The 26,323-nt window shown below is 44.8% G+C and overlaps 1 protein-coding gene across 4 annotated transcripts in view; it reads left to right on the top strand.

Moving 5' to 3' along the window:
• Positions 1 to 26,323, top strand: part of RALY (RALY heterogeneous nuclear ribonucleoprotein) — a 218,641-nt gene that overhangs the window by 53,728 nt on the left and 138,590 nt on the right. For 3 of the 4 annotated variants that reach the window (XM_079979935.1, XM_079979936.1, XM_079979937.1), the window contains one exon: positions 14,017 to 14,113. The exons of the other annotated variant lie outside the window; for it this stretch is intronic. The gene's annotated coding sequence lies outside the window, so the exon portion shown is untranslated. The remainder of the gene's footprint in view (positions 1 to 14,016; positions 14,114 to 26,323) is intronic. 4 annotated transcript variants of the gene reach the window in all.

Below are 26,323 nucleotides of genomic sequence, written 5' to 3'. Positions count from 1 at the left end.
TTATCCATAGAATATAGGTCCAGGATCCAGTGGTGTATCTTGGCGTCTTACATTTCAGTAGTGCCCTGTGCGACACCAGAATTGGGTACCTCCTGCCTCTCGCCTTCCATTCTATATCATAGTTGTGGTGCCCCTGAGGCTTCGCGCCCAGTGCAGTTTAAGCGGTTGCACGCCCCTAAATTTTCCTCTGCAGAATCTGAAGAACCAGGCATCTGGTTCCATGTGCTCAAAGGGACTTTGGGCTTACATTTCTCAAATCACAGCTCCCATGTTACATGTCCAATTCAAGTTCTTGGGCTGAATTATATCAGCTCTTTGGACCCCAGACTAATATCTCAAATGCCAAGGTGCTACTTGTGTAGCCAGTCCCGTGTGCATTTGTTGTTGTCGTTAAGATCTATGAATATATGATAAATGTACTGCCTCTTAACAAACAACACATATCTCCTTTCAGATACATAAATATAAACGTGTTACTGAGTTGCTGGAGGAGAAACAATGAGCACGTATGAGATGTGACCTTTGTTGAAGCAGTCCCAATGGAGACGGCAGTCATACAATCCCGCACAGACGCACATCAGCTTAATACAGGCAATATAATGCAGGCTCATTAGTTTAAAATAGAAAAGTACATTGACCACTTGAATCCTTGGGTCATTTTACACCCGGCAAGCATTTATTCCCAACCTGGCTCACTAAAGGGCCAAAATATTGCCAATCCAATATAGCTGCTTAATAGAATACATACAGTGTTTAAATGCTAAATAAATGCTGCCAGCAGCGACTGTCTTCTACATCTCTGTGCCAGCAGATTACTTAAGAATGTTGCTTAACTCTTAGGAGCTGAATATTCCTTTATTTATTTATTTATTGAAACAAAATTGTATACCACTTTTCACTTACAGATTTATAAATCTCAAAGCAGCTCACAATCTAACTAAATCTTTTAAATTAAGAATTGACAACAGTTAAAACATGCAAGTGGTGATATAATTTCACTAGTGGAGCTAGTATTTGCGTATTTATGACTACTCTGGGGCTAACTATTTCCTCCACGATTTATGGTCTTCTTAGCTTTTGTGATGGTGCCTTAGCTACTATTTATTATGGCTGGTGAGTGAGGCATGATTTGGCTAAAACTGGCAGAAGTAAGGGGATAGGCCTACTGGATTTAATTAAGCCCCAAACTCCTTCAGTTCAACCCCCCATGTGCTTGAGTAATCTTGCATAATTCTTAGCAGTCGGGGGTTTAATTGAAGGCAAGGTTTCTCCAAGGTTTCAGGTGCATCCAAACTGGTGCTTTTTTACACATTCTTCTCTTGACACACTCCTGATGGATTGATTCAGTCCTCATCAGCAAGCCTATGTACACTTACAGCTTACTCCCAAATAATTCTGTGAAGGATTGCAGGCAGTGCAAAGCTTCTGAGTTGATAAAGCAAAATACTAAGTACCAGAGCAATCAGACAGCTGAACAATGCTTTTTCTCTTTGCTGCACCTTTGGGTTTCTGGTCCAGAACTGACCACAGGGACTGGTGACTGATGACCTCAGGGATCCTAAGCTTCAAAGCATATCCTACAGGTCTAGAGACAGGTAACGCCATCCCTGGCCTGATGGTGACAAGTGTTTTCCACACGAGTTTCGGTTAGTGTGTGTTGTCTTCCCTCTCTTGTGTAGCTTCACTTTCAGTTTGCAATATATCACTAGCCTTAGTTTGCCATGGCATACAAAGCAACATGACATTCAAACCATAACTGGAAACCAGCTACAGATTTCCCAGTTCTGAATTATAGAGCTGGAGGGTCATCTAGCCCAATCCTCTGCAATCCAGGAATCACAACTAAAGCATCCATGACAGATGGCCATCCACCTTCTGCTTAAAAGCCACCAGTGAATGAGAGTCCACCACCCACAGCTCATTTCAGATCCTCAAAAACCATTACCTGAACTGAGCTTGATAGAAGGAGCAGGAGATCTCACTTGTTTGCTTTCTTGGGTTATTAACCCTCTTCTTCTGATACGCTATGCAGTTTGACAGGGATGGTCTTACTTGATACAGCTCAGCTCCCAAATCCAGATCCAATGGACAGCACACAAGACTACTTTCCCTCTCCTTGCTTGTGTCATTTCTATAGCATCACAATTATTGCGCCAGAAGGTGGATTTCTGAAGTATATGTCTATTTACAAGATGTGTGGTTGGCATTACTGCAGTACCCTTGCTAGGACCTATGAGGGCTTCTTCCTCTGCTGGTGGGTTTCAAAAGCAGTTATTATTTAATATTATGCAGCAAGGTTTGTGGCAAGTGGAAAACAGGCCTGCTTAGTGCTACCCTAAACCCAGCAAACATAGGAAAAGAAGCCATCTTCTGCAAACCTCAGTGAAAGATCTTACCCTTCACCTCTGCCAAAAATGCTGACTTTTTAAATAAAGGAGGATTTTCTTCCCATTGTGAAGCCGTGTGGCCGCTTAATGAGGTGGTGGTGTAGTTAGAGTCACACAGGCAATATTAACTAGGCTTCCAGTGCTAGCTGAGCTAATAACTTCATATCCTAATACCCATCTGAGCAGCTGAAATGTTTTGCATTTTTTAAAGTCTATCTGCTGAGCCTGAATTAATGAGGGGTGTGCAGGGAGGGGGCTCTGAATGCATCCAGGGAGTGACTGATTAGTTCTACTGCACAGTGACAACAGACCCTGTCATGGACGCAGCCGCTGACCTTTCTTGAAACAGAACTGTATGTAACAGATAAGAATATTTAACAACAATTAACGTCACGTTGGTGGGGGGGGGGTGAAAGGCTCCATCAAAAATTCCACAGCAAATTGCTCAAGGAGAAATGTCAAGCCTCCTCTTCATAACTGCACCCTGCCTGTGATCCTGGAATTAAAAGGAAGAGGGTGGGAAAAGAAGGCTCTCTGAAAAGATTGGGTGAATGAAGAGCATAATACCTCACTACGTAGCAGACTTATTGGTTGTTTAAAAACCAAGCCGTAAGAGAAGTTGACAGTTAACCCCAGGGATACCTGGAGGAAAATGTGAGACAGGTGGGCCCTGCCCCTCTTCTCTGTGCGGTTCTGGCATAACTAATGCTAGCAGATGGCATCTTGTGTTTAAGGCAGGGCTTTCTAGAGTTTGGCCAGTGTGTGTGTGTGTGTTGTGTGCTTTTGTGGGTTGAAAGGATCTGTGCCTGAGTTGAGTCTTTTTGATTTGCTGTTTCAAAATTGGGCAGTCTCCCCTTCCTGGTGTGCTGACTGGAAGCAGTTCCTCATTAACTAGCTCTCCTTTTGTGGGCAGTGGAAGTTCAGTCTTCTTTGGAGGAGTGGAAAGAATGGGAAGGTGATGCCTTTGTTTTAAAAACAGGTGTGACAGAGGTACAGGTGGGGAAAGAATATGTTTGGGAATAGCAGCAAGTATTGCTGGTATTAATCCATCATTGGTTTAGCTCTCCTGTCCTCTATTGCACCTAGTCCTGAGGTGGTTGTGGTGAACAGTTCCCCAACCCTTGTTCTCCAGTATTATCAAAGTATTATAGCCCAACAAATATTCACCACCTTCCTCCATCCTGAAGGTCTGGGCTGGGCACATCTATGTGTGTGTGTGTGTGTGTGTGTGTGTGTGTGTGTGTGTGTGTGTTAAATTGTCATTTCCTCTCCCCAGGAAAACCTGTGAGTAGTTGTCTGTGAATGGCTGAGGTGGCTGGATGTTCAGCTTGAACCTGAAGGCCTGTGAATTGGGAACAGATTTCCCTGCACAACTTGGGATTCTGACTAGAGATGAGGAATCGTGTTATTCTAGAGAGCCAATCCAGTTTCACTGCCTTTCATATTGCTCTGCTGCACGGCCACACTCTGTGCAACTGGTTGCTGAGGAAATCTTGCAGGCTAGTCTTCTATGTTGTCAGAACTTCTTGTTTTGGTGACCTGTTTTTTTGTCAACTCTCCAAACATCGGACTTGATTGTGTTAACAGTTGGACTGGGCACTTGATGTGACGAATCTTTAACGTAAGCTTTGGCGTGAAGTAGTGATTCTGTAAGCAAGTATCGCTACCACCCTCAGGCAAGTGGTAACAATTAGTCCCCAAAGTGGGAGCAGGTGATGGGGTTGGCTGGCTGGCTGGCTGCCAGCATCCCCCAACTCGTATAAATCTTTTGAGTTAACCTGCCCGGGGGGGGGGAGGGGGCAGAGAACACACCATGGACGAGACTGCTGTTTGATGTTCTGTAGCTTGTGCCAGAGAAGACGCCAATAAAGCCTGCTAACCCATTCAGTGCCTGCGTGTGAGTGATTAGTAGCTGGAGGAAGGACACAGGAAAGCGACCCCCTCCTTGACAAGCTTCAGCATCCTCAGGAAATTACAATTCCTGGGATAGGTTTGGGAGGAGATAGCCATGACAATTTAGACTGGCTTAAAACTGATGTTCAAAATGTCGGCTTGTCTTCTATAGGGACAATCTTAAGTTCAGTTCTCCACTTTCCACATCAGTTTACAAATTTTCTTTTAAAAAGTATTCATGAAGTTTGCCAGCATTTTCCTGTGCATTTTTCCTACTATAAATACTTTTCCATGCGATTTTGCCTAATATGCGCATTTTCTGCAAGATATTTATCCTAATGAAATGCATTTTGTGTTATTTTCACCATAAGAACCTTTTTATAAACGCTCTCTTGTAATGGCACATTTTTTGGCACCTCATTTGGTTGGAAAATTGTATAACAACATTCAGAGAAGTGTGAATTTCAAAGGATAGTTGCCTTTTGGTTTGAATATTGTTTCAGGTTCTGCAAATTAGGTAGGTTTGCATGAGAAGGTGAACTGAATTTCTGTCCTTTCCCTATTCTTCTGTCACTGACTCTAACAAGAGTATTTGAAAGGCTGGTCAGTAGGGTTGTTGTTTTTCAGCTAATGACCCTTACCTTGTCTTACAGAATGCCTTGGAAAGGTAAAAACCTTTGATGTGCTGCGAGCTTTTATACTTTAGCTCATGTGTGTGAGAGAGGGGGGAGGGGAGAGAGAGAGAGAGAGACTGTGCACACAATTTTAGACAACATCAATCTCTAACTGATGTTATTTACAGTTGCCAAGTAACAGTCACATATCCACAATTCAAAACATCAATAGATGTGGTCATTACTGCTATTAGGCAAATTTGACAAGATGCTTGTGGGGGTTCAGTAGGGGGAGTTTCTGAGGAGGAAATTGTTCTGATCTTCTGTCACATCTGTTCCAGATTACAATGAGATTGCATTTATGAATACTACTACTTTGGGGTGGGGGAAAGGACCCTGACACAAATTATTCTCCCTTACCGCTAATGATATTTGGATGCACACATGGAAGATAAAAAGAAATATTTCTTTTGCCTTTTTAAAATTAAGGGTGAATGTTTAAAACAAGGTGGGGCAACCTGTGGCCTGCTAAATGTTATAGGGCACCAACTTCCATCAACCCTAGCCAACATGGCCCATGGGCAAAGGTGATGGGAGCTGCAGACCAGCAACATCCACCCACCCCTCATCGAAAATCTCTCCCCTACAGTTCCAGAGGGATAGTTGAGTTTGCAGTTCAAATTATATGAGAGCCTGAAGCTACTAATTAGATTTGCAAAAAAACATGTAATTATGGTCAGTAAAAATTATTTTGCGGCTCCCCTCAAGTCTCCTGACTTGAGCTCTTACCAACTGAGATGGAAAATGAGTTAATAATTTCAACACTAGGCACTCATGCCTTCGTTCCATTGTGCAGCTGCCAGCTATTAATACTCAACCAGAGTTAATGGAAATTAATGTCACTTCCAGAGCTTCTCCAATGCTTTCAGTGGGTGGACTGCAACATATCTAACCTGTCCCAGTTGGCTGATTATTCCAGCTAGTTCTGCTGTAATGTCCTTAAAACATTTGGCAGTGTTTATGTGGCTTTGGAGGAGTTACTGGAAAGGGCCATAGCTCAGTAGTATTGCTGATTATTCTTTTATGCCAAGGGTTTCAGCTCGGAACAAATCAGGACAGATCCACACCATACATTTAAAGCACATCCAATGGACATCTAAAGCACATGACTTACCCCAAGGGAATCCTGGGTTTCCCCACACTCAGCATCCTTATCATACTACAATTCCCAGGATTCTTTGGAGGAAGTCACATGCTTTCAATGTGTGTTGGATGTGCTTTAATTGCATGGTGTGCATTTGCCCTCAGTCTTGTTCCAGTCTGTGTCACTGTTGCATATACTTGCCCATTGCAACATCATCATCACTACTTACTGTTATTTACATTTGTATACTGTCCTTCATCTGAAGATCTCAGGGCAGTTTACAGCATAAAAATACAAGATAAAAACACAAAATGAAAAATAAAAACAAGAACAAAGTAAAACAATATGCCGCCACTCCCCAAAACACATTTAAAAGGACATAGGATGTTAATCAGCCAAAGGCCTGGTTGAAGAGGGATGTTCTCACCTGGCGCCTAAAGGTGTATAATGAAGCCAGCAGGTGACCCTCCCTGGGAAGAGCATTCTACAAACTGGGAGCCACTACAGAAAAGGCCAGGTCTTGTGTTGCAACCCTCTGGACCTCTTGTGGAGGAACACACAAAGAAGGGCCTCAAAGGATGATCTCAGGGTCCAGGAAGGTTCAGATGGGGAGAGGTGGTCCTTGAGGTACTGCAATCCTGAGCTGTTTAAGGCTTTATAGGTCAAAACTAGCACTTTGAATTGAGCCAAGAAACTGTAATTGGCAGCCAGTGCAGTCCAGCCAGGATCAGTATAATATGCTCAAACCATCTTGCCCTACTGAGCAACCCAGTTGCCAAATTCGGCAGCAGCTGAAGTTTCTGAACCGTCCTTTAAATCCCATTTCCCCATTAATGTGTGAACTGATATTGAACTCTATCCAAAAATTGTATTTTAAAACATTACCCCCACTGAAAAAATATATTTGTAAAAACTTTTTTCAAAATATGCACTTCAAATTTTATTTTCTCTCAAAGCATGCATTTCTAAGCATATTTTGTCACAGAACAGCAGAGAACAGTGTCAGGGCACTCAGGAAATGTACAAATGAGTGGATAACTTAAGTTCCCATTAGCACAAGAGATGCAGATCAGATCAGCTCTTATTGTAATTTGCAAAGGTTGAATTCTCAAGTATCCTTAGTTCTAGCTTCAGTACTTGTTATCTCAAAGAAGCAGGTAGGAGACACTGGGAAAGATGTGTCTCTGAGACCATAGAACGCTGTTGTTAGTCAGAAAAGATGTTAATTCTATACACCAATGGTCTGACTCAATAAGGCAGCTGTATATGAGTTAGTGAGATTATGTGGTGTTTTGAGTAGAAATAGCCTATTTGTCATTAGAATGCAAGGGCAAAATATGTCCCTTCATTCAGTTCAATAATACTGAATTCAAATTCAACAGTCTTTGTAGTAATTGTGCCCAGAATCAGTTCAAGACATTTTGTTGCCAGAGACAGAGTGGTAAATAGCGCGCGCACACACACACACACACACACACACACACATACGTAAGTGTATTTTGACAGCTGAGGCAAAAAATTAAATAAAATCCTGTAAGCTCATTTCTTCCTGCATGGCAGAAAAAAACCACAACCATAATAAATTAAATAACACTCTGCCTAGAGGCAGGGCCGGCTCTGATTGTGCAAATCCTCCTCTTTCTACAAAGATTAAGCTAAAACCATGTATACAATTTAATGTTAGTTTCTTCAAAACCATAAGACGCAGGACCTAATATCATGGAAACATCTGAAAGCAGGCACCAATACCTTTAGCATCACCATCTTCCACACACGTCAGCTGTTGCCTAAGCTTTGATGGCCTGTGTTGGCCATAATGGCCTATTTTATCTCCATAGTTGGGAACTGGGAGATTCTGCCTAGAGGCAGGATGTACCAATGAGCAGTTATTTAGCTTCTTTAAAAGGAGAGGCTTACTCTGAAGCTTCCCTTAAAGTCCTACCTATGATCACCATAGATTTTGCAGGGTCTGGCTTAAAGTAAGAAAAGATCACTCCACTCATTCTAAAAGGCATTTGCTTTTCCTTACAGCTTGCATATAAGAGCAAAAATACTCTGTCTGTGACTGAATATGAGAGACTCAGATTTCAGGGTTTGGCATCAGTTTATGAATTAGATTCCAGATCTGAATCTTGGCACCAGTAATCACTGGCTGAAACTGAGCAAATACATTTGTTTACTGTTGACGGCACAGCATCCCTTCTGGAAATGGATTTCGTTGCAAATTACATACTTGCATGGGCTCCCTGAGAGCAATTCTGTTTACTCTCCAAAATGGGTGAAGGGAAAACATATTCAGGATTGAATATAAATTCTGCAGTGTAAGAAATGTGCCAATTTTTTGTTGTTGTCCCCCCCCCCCATTATATCCATGATGTGAGCTTTCTATAGAGTCTATGGCATAGATATTTACGTAGCATAAAAGTAGGCTCTTAAAGTGACTTGCAGCTTTGCATTTGTGGAAAGCACACAAGATCTGGATATCTCAGCATAATAAAGCATTGCTGTTCATGATGTGCATCGGCCATCATCAGTGTGGTGACCTCTAGATGTTTTGGACTACAACTCCCATCAGCCCCAGCTAGTGCAGGTTGTCTGGAGGGCACCAGGTTGATCCACAGCACTGCAGTGGGCCTAACATATGATAAGAGAGCAGTGAATGGCTTGTTCAGCTCTGTAGCTGAAGTCAGCATCAGAGAAAAGAGACAGCATTGCAAAGACAGAGACAGGGAACCCAGCAAGCAGTGGTGGAGGAAGGGGGTGCGGGCTGCCCTGGGTGTCATCACTGAGGGGGGGTGACAAAATGACAAAAATGAGTTTTTTTAAAAAAAATGGGCTCATGAAACTTTTTAGCTTAGTCAACAAGCGTAACGAAACGCAGCTGGCACTGGGCGCCACACCGCGAGGGCCGGCATTTACCTCAGGGCCTGCAGTGTGCCTGAGCCACACGTCTCTCCTGGGAGTGACCTGGTGGCTTGAGCACCTGCAGGCTCTGCGCTGCCTGAAATGGCAGCATGGAACTTGTGTCTGCCCTCCGCCTTTCCCTCAGCTGCCCGACAGCTGGGGGGGCGGCGGAGAGGCTCCAAGCAGTGTGCCATGTCCCCATGGGCGGCTCACTATGCCCCCGGCTGCTGGATGCGCACGACGCACCCGGCACCCGAGCGGCTAGCTCCACCGCTGCCAGCAAGCACAGTTAACAAGCAAAATGCTTCTTTAAAATGTGAGAAGACACTCTGCAAAGTTCAGCACTGTCGATGATTCAATATGTGTCTGAATCTCACACCTACTAAATAAGCGTAGACGAAGGTTACAGGAGTAGATAGCTCCTAATTAGAACATTTGAATATTGATTTAGAGAGGGGGAGGAATGCTAATGTAATGGTTCTAGGGGTTGCTCGTGCGTAAGCCGGTGCAAACACCTGGCTGGGTTGCCTGAGTGAACCTTTTCTGTCCAGACAGCCACTCACCCGTGGATGTCTCAATCGCTGGCAGAATCCGTCAGTGGATGTTTCTTAAACTTCTTCCAGCAAAGAAGCTCTTTGACGCCTAGTCTCCTCCTACTCTCTCTGCGCGGAAGCCTTCTGCGCAAGGAGGGCGTGGGCAGCGGAGGACCCCTACTCTCCCCGCTGGTCCCTGGCAAGGAGTCATGGGACCGCCTCGCCGCTTCCCCCATCTGCCCCCCCTTCTCCACTGTTGCTACGCTGATTCTCTTCCCCAGAAGATGGGCTGCCTCTCCCAATCCCGGGACGCTCTCTGGAATCCCTCTGGATTTTGCTCTCTCCCTCCGGCACTGATGGCAGTTCCCTGACAGCTAAATAAAGTGATTGTTTGTAAAGTTGATTTGCAGTGAACTTTCTCCCCCAAAGCTGTATAAGCTCGGATTGCAAATCCGTTTTGGGAAAAGACAAACACAATTGCAGGTTTATTAAATGACTAATCAAGTGTTCATTGGCAGTGGTGGGGAACCAGGGGGTCCAAGTTGGCCCATGAAGCCATTTCCCCCATATAATGCCCATGCTTCAGCTGACATCACTTGCAATGTTATCTGATGGGCAGGAGGGCATGGTTAAATCCTGCATTGGCTGGGCATGCTTGGTTCCAGCAGGGAATAGGGGCACATAGCCAAACTGAGTAGCATTTATCCACCATTCATCAGCTTGTGAGTGGAGATTAAATCCTGCTCGGTTCAGCAAGATTCTGTGGAAACCTTCCTGATTCAAGAAAGGATTTGCATAGAAACCCCTGCTCAGATGAAGGAGGAGACGCTCCATTTTAACAAGAGATTCCCAATGCAAACTCCTTCCTCTTGTGTGTGTTTGTTGCCATTTTTGGATACATCAGCAATGACACTTACACCCTGGACAGTGAAAATAGAGAAAATAATGTTACAGTTTTGAGCGCTGTGAAAATGTCGTTTCAGCAACAGAAACCTAGTGTTCTTGTGCAGGAAATGTGCAGAATTCAGGTGACAGATGAGAAACAGATGTGCCTATATGTCCTTTTTGGGAAGATCCTAAGTGATGTTAATGATGCAAGAGCCAGGAAAGGAAGCCAGGTGTCCTGACACACTCTTCTCCAGTAACACTAATCTCCTCCAAGTAATCTATGTGAACAATGCAGCTGAAAGTGAATCACCGAAGTAGCCTCAGTGGTTCACATCATTACACCTGGGGGATGAGTCATCTCTCCAGCCCGTACTGTAAGGCATGCACAATAAAAAGGGGCAATTTACTGGCTTTTATCAATTCAATTAGAGAGTGTTTTCAGTAACTGAGAAGGAGCAAGCAGGGAGCTGAATAAATCTCAACGTTCACTGCAGTTGTGCCCAACATCACCATTGCTCTGATGTTACTGCATTAATAGATGTGATGGAAATCTTCTGAACTGTAGAATGCACCAGAAATGTAACCCCTTAGCCAGCCAGGGCTGTTTGTACCTAAACAGTCAAGAAAACTCAGGTGCTGAGTATCATAGAAGTCAATGGGGTTCTTTGGAACTGACTGTGGAAGAGCATTACTTCATGCAAGGATGGGGGCTTCTTTCGATCCAAAGGCTGTGTTCCTTCATGGGCAGCCTTCCAAGAACCACATATCAGTGATGGTTGGGGCCAAAAGCAAAAAGTGGGTGAGGTTACATATGTGATGCTTAACTTTCCTGAGTAGGCTACGTTCCAGCCACCTGGACACTGAAGTTCCTCCAAAGCCACCCACTTCACACGTATTTCCATATTTCCCCAGGCAAGCAAGAAGCTTTCAAGCAGGCATCCCAGCCAGACAAAAGTAGCTGAAGAGAGTGCAGGGCATGGATGGTGAAAGGGGCTTTGCCAGGCAAAAAGCCCTGAGGGCCAGAGAGAGAGAGAGTCCACAAAACAAAGCAGTGAACAAGAATATTATGAAGAATGTGCATTAGTGTATAATCTATGTACATAGCAGGGGGAGTGGCATCATGCCTACTGGGTCCTCCCTCTTCCTGTGTTGATGTGGCATTAATTGTGAAAGAGTGGCTATTCATACTAACTTCATCTGCAAATTCTGTTCATGTATTTGGGACTCATCTGTTGGAATAATTTCTACTCACCCTGACACAGCCTGAGGCTACAATCCTAATCATGTCTACTCAGAAGGAAGTCTCGTGGAATTCAGTGGGCCTTGCTCTCATGTAACTGGGGTTAGGATTACATCCTAAGTACATACAGTTTCTACAGCCAGTTTTTAATCTATGATCTACTCACTACTGGAATTTTTAGTCTGATGTTTGCTGTCTTCTAATTATAATTGCTGATCATTTTATTACGCATGGGGAAGTCTTGTTTCTAATTTAACTCATTACATTTTAGTGTATTTCTTAAATGTAAGTCGATTTGATTGTCTCATCCGAAAATCAAATTATAAATAATGAAGTAAACTAAAACTAAAAAACCCTTTTCACAGGTTGTGCTGAATGGGTTGGAAGCAGACTTAGTCAGTAGATCTGCTGAAACCGATAGGACTTAAATTAGCTGTTTTTGCCTTGCCCCACTGATTTCAATAGATTTAGTCTAAGGATGAAAAATTCTGGATCCAAACCACTGTTTGCAGGAGAAAAAAGTGAGGTCAGGGGGTAACAGCTCCAACTATACATATATCTGTAGAAATGAGAGCAGCCAAATATTCACTCCATTTACCAAAGATACTTGCTTTGAAGGCTAGGAGTGTCTGTGTGCGAAAACCCTGGATGCGGGCAGCATAAATGTCAACAAGCCACATTTCTTAGAGTAAATTAAATGTTTGGATATAAGAACTGACCTTGACTGCATCTCTTATATGCAGTCAGGGTCCCATTTGCTTCTCATCCTGTATCCACACATAACATGTAACCACTGCACTTGTAAACTAAGTGGGATTCCAGCAAGGCAGGTGTTCTCTCAGTAAACATGCAATCTCTCACTGACACATTAAACACAAATGTCCTCTTTGCTAGAAGGTTGGCTCTTCATTCCTTTCATCACTCTTCAGTTTAAAACTTTAACCCCCGTGAAATGTTGTGAAATAATCCAGAGAACCAAATATGGATTGAGTCCTTAATTATAGAAGGAGTAAGGAGAAGCTTCTGTCTGGTTTATCAGACCGATGAGCTGACCTTCCACTTTTAACATTTTATAATAAAGGGCATGGGTCGGACTACTTCAAATTAGGCAGTTTGGGTGTTGATTTTTTCCTTAATTTAAAAAACATAAAAGTGTTGTTTCTAGAGTCAAAGGACACTATACATTTTTGAAAGTTGTTTGTTCACCATGCGTTTGGACACCCTGTAAGAGATCATAACCAATTTTTGTAGGATGGTTCCTGAGATAAAGGAGCAGGTTTTCACCTGTGTTTGGCCACAGTTTTATGCCATTTGAATTAATATGGCAAACCGAGCCTTATAAAAGTGTTTTGATTTTAATCACCGATTTCAAAACTTAGAATTTCCAAGCAACACCACGTAAAAGGCTGCTAGAATAATATAAAAATGCACCATCAAGTTTGGAGAGTGGAAATGAGTACCCACATTCTTTCAGCCTACCTTTCAGTCACCATTCAGGTCCATGTGAGAATGAGCCACATACACACATGTTCATTCATCATTCAGCTACTACAGCACCACACGAAAACTTGCTTGGCCATCAGGGATCAAACACTGCATGCAGAGCTTTGGTGTTTCCTAACACCACTTCAAACACTTTCAAAGGACGCAATTAACATGTGTGATGGCATACCAAGTGATATGTGTGCATGGGTGATCCAGCTCTGAATCAGCTCTGAGAGAAAAAAGTTGTTGCATGCTTTATATTTCAAAACCACCACTGTGTTGAAATACAACACTGTGAGCTAGGACATTCTGACTTTCTACTGCTTTTTTTGCCTGTGTGCTATTGGGCTTGAGGGGCATATCCAGTTTCATTATGGGGCAAAATGGTCTAGAACAGTGTGAACTTCTCCTGCCAGGGCTTTTCACCACAATATATTCTTTCACATGTGCACTCGTCACTGGCTGCCTCCAATGCCAAATAGGAATGGGTGGATCTTTATGCAGCCAAAACAGCCCTATCTATGTACAAAGGGCACAGGTGTTTGTGCGAGAATCCAGGAAGAAGACATAGCTGGCTTAATGGCTGTCTGAATAGGAGCGTACTGCATTGCTACATTTTGTTACAGGTCCCACCTGAAATTGCTGATATGAATCATGCTTCTGATCCATGGGGGACCATTCAGATGATCTCACCAAGATTCCTAGGTCATATTGGGGAAGGTATCCTGACCTTTCCTAATGAACCCTTTCTCTGGCTCAAAAAGGGGTGGCCTGCACTGCTACATCAAAGCGGTACTATGATCTAGCTCTGCAAATTCATTCTAACACACTTCAAGTACTATTGTGTGTATAACGTAGTAGATAGACGACAAAACATTGGATTGTATGTCATGCTTGGTAATGGTTTCCTATGTCCTGTTTATTGTAGGTAAAGCCAGGTCTATAAAGGGTTACCACGCCAGTTGAGCCCCCCTACCTGGTGGGCAAGGAGGAACTGAACTCTTGTACCCAAAGCACCATTCCTGGTGAGTGATTTGACACAATTCAGTTTAAGGTTAGCCAGTAAATTTGCATTCGTGACGTAACTATTTTTGTGGGGAACTAAGAGTTTTATGAGACAAGATTATGTGATCTATGAACAAAGGCTGTGGAAGGGAGGGGGTTTGTTCTATGGTCTAGCTGAGGTGAATGGCAAGATGGTGCCCCCTCTACACACACATATTATGTGTATGATACTGACTAGCAGTTGAATCTTCAACACTGTTAATGGGGCTACATCCTCCACAGCACTTGCGGGTAGCAGAGCAGCTTAGGGGCACAGGGCAGGCATGCTCACTAGCAGTTCTGTCCTCCTGCTCCTTTACTGCCTGAGGCAGATGTATCACCATGCCTAATGGCAGGGCTGGGCATGATGGCTTGGCATATTCTAATGTAGAAAGCAAGCTTTGAATTTTTCACAGTTACTTGGCAGGGGGGTTGAATCTTGTCAATTCACGAACATGTATCAGATTCATGTATCAGAATAGCATGGAGCTTTATGAATTTTAATGCTGCGTGACAAGTAGAAGCAACCAATTATTGTGTACACAGCGATTGGGAGGGGAACCACTTTATTAAGTTTTGAAGGATCACAAAGATTCTGTAGCATCTGGCCCATAACCTTTCTTGTGTCTAAATTTTATGCTGGCAAAGCCAACCATGATTTGTGTGTGTGATCTCTAGTGTCTGGAACAAAGATTCCTGCCCTGAGAGTGCCCTTTCAGGTACCTCTGGTGTCTATGAGCTCAGTAAGCTCAATCACAGTGTCTAATCACAAATTAATCCAGACTCTAATCACTTGTCCCAGTCATTTATTGCATGTCGCAGTTCCTGTCTACCTTGGATTAATATTGCATTCTATACCCTTTTAAAGTGGTGGCCTGTCTGCGACCTCTGTAGCCCCCACTGAAGGAAAAGTGAACTGCATTCCAAAAAAAGACATGCAAGAGAAGGGTAAATAGGAAAGTGAACAGTTTTTAAGCTGCCTTTGGTCAAATGCTGCCTGAAATTCATGCATTTGAGTTAACTGATATCATATCTCTCACTGAAGCTGTCTATTGAACTGAAAAAGATGCCCGTGTACTGAAACCAGTAAAACGTTGGTCATGTGGACAGTAACTGTTAATATTTCCCTTATATGGATCTGGAGGTCTTTGTTATGGGGAGAAAACTTTGAGAAGAAGAACATTATTTTAGGCAGCTGCAGAACTCTCACTCTTCAGGGCATCAGCTGAAGTCATAAGCCAACTTTAGAAATACAACTTGAGAAAGGGACACGTTGAGCAATGCAGTACAATGTTAATCCTCTTGACCCCCGGGGTCAAGCACAACTATTAATAAACACATGCTCTGTATCTTTGACTCCAGCAAAAGGGTGTTCTGTACATACACATAAACACGACCTTGGAATGGCTACTGGGTTCAGCCAAGCTTCTGATGAATACATGCTGCCTTTTTCTACAAAGCTGTGTTGTAAAATATAGCTTTGTTTAGATCTTTGTCTTACTATATACTGGCCTTTTAAAAATAACTCTAAATGTTGCTGCCTTAATTTTGATTATTTTAAATCACTGTAGTTATTTGGTTTTATGGTTCTGAGGACTGCCTTAGGCAAGCAAGGCCCCCAAAGATGGCATATAAGACTTTTCCATAATATGTTTTGCCTCATGAAAATATTGGTGAATAAACACATCATGGCTTAGCTATATAATATTTGCGCTCCATCTCCCTGAGTGTGATAGTATTTAAAAATAATAATAATAACGTAGCTTTCTTATTGTGCTTCTAGAGAGAGTTAATGGAGAGTGCTGTAAAATTATAGATGAGAAGGTCTGGACCAAAATCTATATTGGGTAGTGATCCTTTGCCTCAGTTATGTTATCTTATATTGGTAATATTTATCAGCCAAATAATTATGGCAAAGTCTTAATTAGCCAAAATATTTGGTCCAGTGTTACCTAGGCACCGAAATGCCTCTCTGCTGTGTCCTTGGCTTCTAGCACCTTAGGTACCCACTAGAGTATATCACAAAACCAATTGGAATGGGCAGGTCACCATTAGTTCTGAGTGAATCTCAAACCATACATATCCCTGCTTACTGAAGGGAAACAGTATATAGGAACCAGAAATTGTGGGGGTTACTTTAGAAGCTAGAAGGAACTGGTGCATAAAATAAAATGCACACTATTTTGAGAAACAGTAATTTAGGAAATAATGGCAGGTCTGTTTAGAGGACTGAGCACAGTGAACTGTGGACAATGGAGTGTTTTATTCTGCCAGTTCTCTGGTAAAATCCTGGATTCCTTTCTGAGAATCAATAAATGTAGAGAGGTAGCCACAATATTTTCTAGGTGGCCTCAGGCCAGGAATTGTCCACAGCTGAAAAGAATTGGCAAACAAAAAACTGCATTATTTTTAGGCGATGGAGTAAATGATGCTCTCAGCCTCTTCATTCATTTGGCAGTGAGTAAAGGCTTCCGCCTCACCTGTTTAAAATCTAAAAAAAAGGAAAACAATGAATTCCACTTGAAAAATTAAAAAATGGGGTGAAACAGTATAAACATTTTGAAACATAGTGATGTTAGTGTTATCAAGGTTAGTGGAATGGGCAAATTTAGTGATTTCAACCGTGAGAAAGGCCCCAGAAATGAAGGTGTCAGGGAACTGACATCAGAGCGAAAAGCGGAGGCAAGGCTCCAGAGCGATGCCGGAGAGGGAACCAGTCGGGGGGGAAGGAATTCAGCGTGACACCAATAGAGAGGAGATGGAGGAATTGGTGTCAGGGCTCCAAGACCCTTCAACCGAAACCAGCGGAGAGAGCGCTGGCACGCCCTTGCCATCCCCTTACTTGCGCAGACGCGTTCCGCGCAGAGAACATAGGCGGAGACTTGGGGTCAAGCAGCTTTTATGCTGGAAGAGATTCAAGAAACGCCCACTGGCAGATACTGCAAGTGACTAACAGGTCACGGAGGGCGAGCTCTAACCCTGAACATGTTCGAGCAAACCATCTAATTGAAGTGGAGGCAGTTTACGCACGAGTAACCACACTAAACCATTACAGCAATCTGCCAGTCTCTTGCTGTTACTCGTGAGTAAGCAGTGGAAACATGAGCCAGACAGGAGGCGCCGGGGCAGCGGAGCCAGCTGCGGGGGCGCAGGACCTGGTGAAGAGGAACCAGGAGCTGGAACGGCATGTAGCACTGCTGATGGCGCAGCTGGACGAGAGGCGCACCCAGGACGCGCAGGTGAGACCCACCCCAGTGGCAAAGAAGGTACCCGGACTGGTACACAAATTTGGGGGGAAACCCCAAGAATATAATGGATTCCGGACAGAAATAGAGTACGCACTGCAGCTGCAGCATGATGATTTTGCTGACGAGGCGGCGCAAGTGGCTTATATCGTGGGGCACCTTGAGGGCAGCGCGAGGGAATGGGTTAGACCCCTAATGGCCGCGCATAACCCCGCCATGAAGGATGTCCGGAAGTTTTTTCAGGCGATGGACGCTATGTATTCCAGCCAATTGGGGGAGAGTGTGACTCAACGGGAGCTGATGAGATGTAAGCAGGGGGACCTTTCCGTTAGAGACTATTGGTCCCGCTTTGCGATGCTAATACACAGGCTCGAATGGGAGATGGACAGCCCGCCCATACGGATGCTGTTTGAGGAGGGGTTGTCCCCAGCCGTTAAAGATGAGCTCTCCCGCGCGCCCCGCCTGGAGACTATGGATCAGCTGACGAAATCTGCGCTGGCGATAGGCTCTCTCCAGGAAGCGCACGCTTTGGAAAGGCGGGAAGGGAGAGGGGAGCATTGCCCTGACTACCGCATTCCTGAGATGCCAAGGCAGCCTTCCGATGACGTGGTGCCAATGGAAATTGATGGGGTGCGTGCACGCGAGGTGCCGAGCGCCCACCAAGTAGTCAAAAGGGAGGGAAAGGCTGGGAAAAGCACCAATAAGTGTTTCCTCTGCCAACGGCCAGGACACTTTGCCAGGGTCTGCCCACAAAGAAAGGCTTGGCAAGGGATGGTGGGGGCCGCTGGAAATGAGGGGGAGGGGGCAGAGGACAAGGTGCAGGGAAACGCCAGCGCTTGACTGCCCACAGGGGGGCGCAGCAGCCAAGCGAACAACTAATTGAAGTGCCCCAACCGGACCCACCCAAGGTTTCTATAGCGATAGAGGTGACGCTAGAACTCCCAAATGGACACCCAGTCAAGGTGAAGGCAATGTTGGACTCGGGGAGCTCCTGTAATTTTTTTAGTAAGGAGTTTGCGCTGGAGCACCAGATCCACTTGCTGCCACTGGATTTCCCACTCCAAGTCACCACGATAGATGGCAGAGAGTTGCTAGGGGGGGAGGTGACACATCAAACCCCGCCAATGAGAATGAGTGTGTCCAGGCACACAGAAACCATAGCCTTTCACGTGGCCACACTGGCGGGACCCCCAATAATACTGGGGATGAGCTGGCTAGTGCTACATGATCCAGTGGTGGCGTGGCACCAACACACGGTCACCTTCGGGTCAGCCCACTGTTTGGAACACTGTCTAGGAGGGGAGAAGCCCAGGGTGAAGTTGGCCAGAGCAGCAGCAACCACGCTGGAGCAGAAAGGGAAGGTGCCACCACAGTACGCAGACTTACAAGAGGTCTTCAGCGAGAGGGAAGCGGACAGGCTGCCGCCACATAGGCCCTTCGACTGCCAAATCAACCTTCTCCCTGGGGCGCAGCTGCCGGTGGGTAAGCTGTATGCCATGTCCGACAGAGAGATGCAGGAGTTGCGAGACTTTATAGACAAGAACTTGAAAAGGGGGTTTATAAGAGAATCTAAGGCAGTGGGGGCAGCCCTGTGTTTTTTGTGGATAAGAAAAACGCGGATCAGCCGAGGCTCATCGTGGACTATCGAAAATTAAACCTGGTATCAGAACCCGTGACCTTCCCAATGCCCAGAATTGATGATATTCTGACCAGGGTAAGGAAGGGTAAGATTTTTACCAAGCTGGACCTTAGGGGGGCCTACAATCTGATTCGAATGAGAGAGGGGGACGAATGGAAAACCACCATGTTCACCCCCCTGGGGGCCTTTGAATATTTAGTTATGCCATTTGGATTACAGTCGGGCTCTGCCTGTTTTCAAAGCTTCATGCACCATGTGCTGGGTCCCCTGCTGTACAAGAACTGCGTAGCATTTCTGGACGACGTCCTGATCTATTCAGACAATGAAAAATAGCATGTCCAGGACATCAGGGAAGTGCTGAAAAGGCTACGAGAGCACCAACTGTGGGTCAAGCTGGAAAAGTGCCAGTTTCACGCCAAGGAAGTGGAATTTCTGGGATACAGGTTGTCAGACAGAGGCCTAGCCATGGACCCCGGCAAGGTGCAGGCGGTGCTGGAATGGAAGGCCCCCAAAACCCGGAAGGATGTGCAGAGGTTCCTTGGGTTCAGCAACTTCTACCGGAAGTTCATCAAGAACTTCGCCCACTTAACCGCACCCATCACGGATTGTCTCAGTAGCAAAAAGAAGTTCGTCTGGACGGAAGGTGCCCAACGTGCCTTCGAGGGGCTAAAGCAGGCGTTCACCTCGGAGGAACATCTCCTGCACGTGGATCTGCAGAAACCGATGAGGCTAGAGACCGACGCGTCGGACAGAGCGATAGGAGCGGTGTTGCTCCAGCCGGGACCGGCCCAAGACACATGGAGGCCGTGCGCCTTCTTCTCAAGGAAGCTGAACGAGTCGGAACAGAACTACACGGTGTATGATCATGAACTGTTAGCTATTTATGCCGCGTTTCGCCAGTGGAGACATCTCCTGATAGGGGCTCAGCACAAGATCCAGGTTTGCACTGACCACAAGAACTTGGAATACTGGAGGACAGCGCGAGTGCGCAACCAGCGACAGATTCGGTGGGCACAGGAGTTCTCCAAGTTCTTCTTTGAGATCAAGTACGTGCCAGGGCAAGAGAACGTGAGAGCAGACGCGCTTTCACGGAAACCGGAGTACACGGAAGGAGGAAGACCACCGGACGCTCGACATGTGTTCCCTGAGGAATGATGGGTTTGTGGGGGGGCGTTGGTTGGGAAACGAGAACTAACCGAGTTGATTCACCAGGACGAATTTGCCCAAACCAGAATCAGGGAACTAAGGGAAAATGGGAGAGACCGGGGGGACTTCGAGGTAAGGGAAGGGTTACTGTATTACAAGGGAGCAATGTATGTGCCCGGGGGGGCCTTACGGGAAAGGGTGCTCCGACAGCTTCACGACAACCCTACAGCGGGACACTTTGGGCAACACAAGACCATGTTACTGGTCACTAGGGAGTTTTGGTGGCCGAAGGTGAGGGAAGATGTACGAGAGTATGTATGAGGGTGTGACCGCTGCCAAAGAGCCAAGGGGGAGCGGGCAGCCCCGGCAGGGTTACTAGAACCCTTGCCCACGCCGGGGAGACCCTGGGAGGTGGTATCAATAGATTTCATGACAGATTTGCCCAAATCCAGAGGTAAGACAGCAGTCATGGTAGTAGTAGATTTGCTAACCAAGATGTGCCATTTTATAGCATGCTCTCATGCGGTGACAGCCAAGGAAACCGCACAACTGTTTGTTACTCACATCTTCAGGTTGCATGGAGCTCCTTCAAGGGTTATCTCTGATCGAGGGAAACAATTTACCTCGAGGTTCTGGAGGAAGCTTATGAACTTATTGCAGGTGGAGGTGGGATTCTCGACAGCGAGGCACCCGGAAACTAACGGGCAGGCAGAGAGGGCGAACAGCATATTGCAGCAATATCTCCACTGTTATGTCAACGAGAGGCAGAACGACTGGGTAGATAAGCTAGCACTGGCCGAGTTTGCGTATAACAATGCGGAGCATGTGTCCACGGGGATGAGCCCATTCTTGGCTAATTATGGGTGTCACCCCAGGGCCTTTCCCGGCAGGGGGAAGGAAGGGTGGAGCGTGCCCGCCGCAGAGCAGTTCGTGGAAGAAATGGAAGCACTGCACCAGCAGTTTAAGATGAATCTGGAAAGGGCCAAGGAAGAGTACAAGAGGCAAGCGGATAAACATCACCAGGAAGGGGAGACCATTAGGGTGGGGGACCGGGTGTGGTTATCCACTCAAGGATTGCCCTTCAAGGGTGGATGTAAGAAACTCCGGCCGAAGCGGCTGGGGCCTTTTGAGGTGATACACCAAGTCAACCCGGTGGCATTCAGGCTCAAGTTGCCAGACAACATGAAAATCCACCCGGTATTTCATAGGTCACTGCTCTCGCCGTACTGAGGGGAGCGAAGAGTCCGGGAGGTAGGAGGAGAAGGGCTCAGACACCCACCACTGGAAGAGAAGGAACACCACCAGCAGATAATGGAGATCCTGGATTCGCGGTGGCGGGGGCGGCAGGTGGAATACCTAGTAGCGTGGGAGGGGGAGCCCGAGTCAGAAAACACATGGGTTCCAGAAGGGGAAATAGATGATGGGTATCTAGTGGAAGAGTTCCACAACAGGTATCCGAGGAAGCCCAAACCTCTGGAGAGATTCTGGGAGGAGCAATTTGCCACCACCGATGACGAGGAGGAGGATTTTGTGGGTTTTCCAGCGTCCCCAGAGGAAGGAGGGGAGTCGTCAGGAGAGGAGGAATCAGATTGGGAAGCCCCTCCCATCAGAAACTGGGGCGGGTGGGAAGCAGGGTTTGAGTCCTCGGACGATGACGACAGCTCCTTTCGAGGGTTCCCTGCATCATCGGCTGAAGATGGGGACAAGGTCACGTCACCGGGTCAGGCCGGGGGTGGAGGGGGTCCTGGGGGGGAGGTGGATGTCAGGGAACTGACATCAGAGCGAAAAGCGGAGGCAGGGCTCCAGAGCGATGCCGGAGAGGGAACCAGTCGGGGGGAAGGAATTCAGCGTGACACCAATAGAGAGGAGATGGAGGAATCGGTGTCAGGGCTCCAAGACCCTTCAACCGAAACCAGCGGAGAGAGCGCTGGCACGCCCTTGCCATCCCCTTACTTGCGCAGACGCATTCCGCGCAGAGAACATAGGCGGAGACTTGGGGTCAAGCAGCTTTTATGCTGGAAGAGATTCAAGAAACGCCCACTGGCAGATACTGCAAGTGACTAACAGGTCACGGAGGGCGAGCTCTAACCCTGAACATGTTTGAGCAAACCATCTAATTGAAGTGGAGGCAGTTTACGCACGAGTAACCACACTAAACCATTACAGAAGGTTTGGGATATTATGCTCTGCCTTCCATTCTGCAGACACAAGTCATTTTTATGCAGGTCTTAAGGGGCACCACAAACAGCAGACATATCTTTCCAAGAAAGTCCCCCATGTACAGGCCAGGAAAATAAAGCAGAGAATTGAATTTTGTTTGACGTCTTCTGATGTGCCCATAATTTTTTATTTGATGCACGTGGACATGAGAGTTCAAATTTGAATTGTATATTTCACATTTGTTTTGGCTTTGCTGCCAAGTTCTTATACAACAACTTTAAGAATGCTTCAGAAATTCTCTTTTTTAATTTTTATTAGTTTTTCAACATATTATTTTCAACAATAATTAAACATAATTTCATATCTTATACCATTTTTTTGACTTACATCAATCACATCTGAGAATTTTCCAATCTATTCACTTAATATACATTTCTTACTTTCACTATTACATTTAAATCTCATAACTAACATCTCCATAGAATGCTTCAGAAATTCTCATCTAATTTCTTCATGGGTTTTTGGAGTGCTGAATTCCCTGGTCACTGAGTTAGGTATTCCCCACTGCTGTATCTTACATTATTGTATTCCTTCCAAAGTCTACGCAGAGCAGAGCATTGTGTATGCATGAGTGCTGTGCTTAAACCTGACCTTAACTATTTTCTTCCTCAGTGAAAGAGGCTTCCATTTTTCTCCTTTATTAACACAACACTTTATAATTTCTTTACAATCTTTTCCGTTGATGAGTTGACTTTTTATCATTTTGAAATGGTTGAGCGTGGTGTGTATGTGTGCTTCTTTACACTAAAAATATATCCTGTGCTCTATAACATCCCATGATGGACGAGGAAAGCCTGAAAGGAGTTATCTCTACCCACATTAGATTGGATGTGGGTAGAAACCTGCACATGATTGGGAACACTGATGAAGCAGAGGTCATTCGTTAATTACAAGGAGATTTCCACTCCCTTTCAAGTACACACAGGTAATCACTAGGAATAGAGAAAATTTTTGATTCAATTCACATTTAAAGACAACAGGGACCTTGAGAATGGGGGACAATATGCAGCCCGCTGTGTCTGGATTTTGCCAATCCAGAATTCAGAAGGAGTGGAATGTTGGGCCAAGCAAACCAGAGAAATAATAAATAACTGCAAAGGGAGGAATTACTCTTTTCCTTCATTTCAGACCAGACATTCCTTGGTGCACTGTTTCATAGCTTTGTTTGGTAGGATGGTTCTTTTTTCACCTATCATGGAGTAAAAATACTTCTTCCTCATTTCAGTCTCTATATTTTGGCAAAATAATCAATGAGGCACAGGTGGGGTTTTCCCCCATTGTTTCTTCCTGTTGAAAGCCAAGACCCAGGTAGAGAGAGTTAAATACTGGAAGTAACCCAGATCTTGTTAATCTAATTTTTATCTGAAAATGGAAGTGTGAGTGAGTGAGGCCTAATTCACCTATGCACACTTCAGTGAAGTCACTGTTTGAAAATGCAGCTTTGTGGAGATAATGCCATGTAGCGAATCTGTTCATGCAAAGGGGCTCATCCACATGGTTCTGGTGATTTGGTCAGTGTGGTGTGGTGGTTAGAATATTGGACTAGAACTGAGAAGCTCTACGTCCAAATCCCCAATCAGCCATTAAGCCCACTTGGTAACTTTTGGACAGCTACTGTGTCTCAGCCTTACCTAAATTACAGGGCTGTTGTTGGGAGAACTGTGTACAATGTCTTGAGCTCCTTGGAGAAAACGTAGGATTTGAATGTAATGCATGTTCACAATGCTAGCACAAGCCTTATACTGTTTCTGCTGGCATTGTGAAAACCGTCCAAACCACCGTGGGTGAATTAACTGAGCAAAGAGCCAACCACGTGGAGCTGCTCCAAGCAAATGGTTTTGACTCAGTCATGTAGAAACTGAACTGGTAGTATTCCTTGTGTGTTTATTCATTTGTCAGCCTCTTCAGCCCACCTTGCATACCGGCTGCATCTTTGGGGATAACTGTGCATTAAAAAATATACTTCAGAAAGCAAACAATAATTGCTTTTGGGAGAGCTTGCTCAACATCAGTTAAGAATTTGTGCTGCATGTGGAGCTGCTCTTGGACGTGGTCTGGAAACTTCAGCTGATGCAGAATGCTGATGGGGACAGATAGCTGACAACATGTGACAGCTTTGCTAAAATATCTGCATTGGATGCGGATATGTTACTGGGATAGGTTCATGGTTCTTGGAATAGTATACAAAGCCCTGAACACATTGGATCCATGAAACCTTAATGACCACCTGAGCCTGTTTATCCCACTGAGATCATCCAGAGATGATTGTCCCTTGTGTTACTAAGGCCTGCCTGGCTTCAACTAGTAGCTGGACATTTAATGTTGCTGCTCCCATTCTGTGGGATACCCTTCTAATGCAGATTCAGCAGGCATCCTTGCAGTCTGAAAGGCCTACTGGCCTGTTTCATTTTCTCTTTTACCTGAGTGGCCATTATAGAAATACTTTTTAAAATATAATAAAGTAAATTTACAAGTAACATAATTATTCTAATAATAATAGCCTTTTGTAATCTCACTGTACGAAGCTTTCACCGGACTTATCTGAAGGCTCATGATAAGAAGTGACTGACAGTAACTGCACTGATGTATCAGGTATGACATGTGGACCAGGAAATACAAAGAGAGAAATGAAGTTTCATAATGTGTTTTGAGAGGGGCAGGCAGACAGACAGAATGGACAGGTGCTTTCGGCAGCAAAATTTTAACTATGGCATTTTGCTTCTTGACAGACCAGCATTTCTTTTTAATGGAGTGCATCACTAATTTCACGAGATTCCCAATGTCCATTCTTCCCATAATTTTCTTTAAATATATACCCCGACACTTAGCATATCAACATGAATGTACCATAGCAGGAATACGTCTCAAGTGGTGTGAAAATTTTCAATTTGCCATTTCTTTTGCTTGATGCATCACAACACCTATGCATCTCTGCCTTTTCACACAGCCCTGGGCACATCAGAAACATGGGGTGTAGTGGACAGAGCTGGATTTCTTTCAGGGAAACCTGGATTTAAATTCCTGGCCAAACATCAAGTTCCCTGAATAGCTCCAGGCTAAAGTTGTGGGTGGTTTTCAAATTCCAGAGATGCTATTCTCCCCCTCCCGCTTTTGCATAAGCAAGTTAGCAAGGTCAGAGGCACATATGATAAAGATAACGAGCCTCTTCTGAAAAGGAACTATATTTATTTGTTTAAATTTACATTATAAGAACAATAAGGAAAAAAATATACCACTGACAGATAGTATCTCTGGAAAGGGAAAAGCACTCTGTAATGCTAGGTTCAAGACTGATTCTCATGAATATCTTGATATGGTAAAGTTCAGGTGCTTTTTTGGGGCGAGGTGGCGCATGTTGACTTAATTCCATCTCTTGGCATCATTTAAAATATGGGATAGGGATATTCATAATCCTGTTATGTGAGAGTGTTCATAATATTTGATTACCCTGCCAAAATTTTACAATCACAACTTTACAAAATGGATATGTGACTCACAAGTTGAGGCTGCAGTCTTAATACCGTAGAGAAAGCCCAGAAATACCTTTGGGACTGAAATTATTAGAGACGGGTTAATAACATCTTTATTTTTCCCCTTAAGTGCCTTTACATTTCTCTAGTGTTGGCCTCTTATGCGGATAAATATTCTTCCATACACATGAGACACTAGCTTTAAGGCACTATTTACTATTTAATTACACAGTAGTGTTCTTTAGGAAACCAAACTCCCATTCTACAGAAGATCCTCGTACCTCAGTCAGTATGCATTTTAATTTTTAATCAGTACAAAAAGTGGAAGCACAGCAAGCAACATCTTCTGAAGAACAACATTTTGGGTTCAAATTAAAATGGTAACATCTGAGGCTAGCTTCAGTTGCTTACTGGAGAATAAATACTTCCTGGTTTTGAGTATGTGGTATCGTTATTCCAACTATCACCAAA

Source organism: Podarcis cretensis, assembly GCF_951804945.1.
Source record: "Podarcis cretensis genome assembly, chromosome: 6".
NCBI lineage: Eukaryota > Metazoa > Chordata > Lepidosauria > Squamata > Lacertidae > Podarcis > Podarcis cretensis.
Note: the sequence above shows the minus strand (reverse complement) of the source record. Positions and strands in the feature narration are given on the sequence as shown.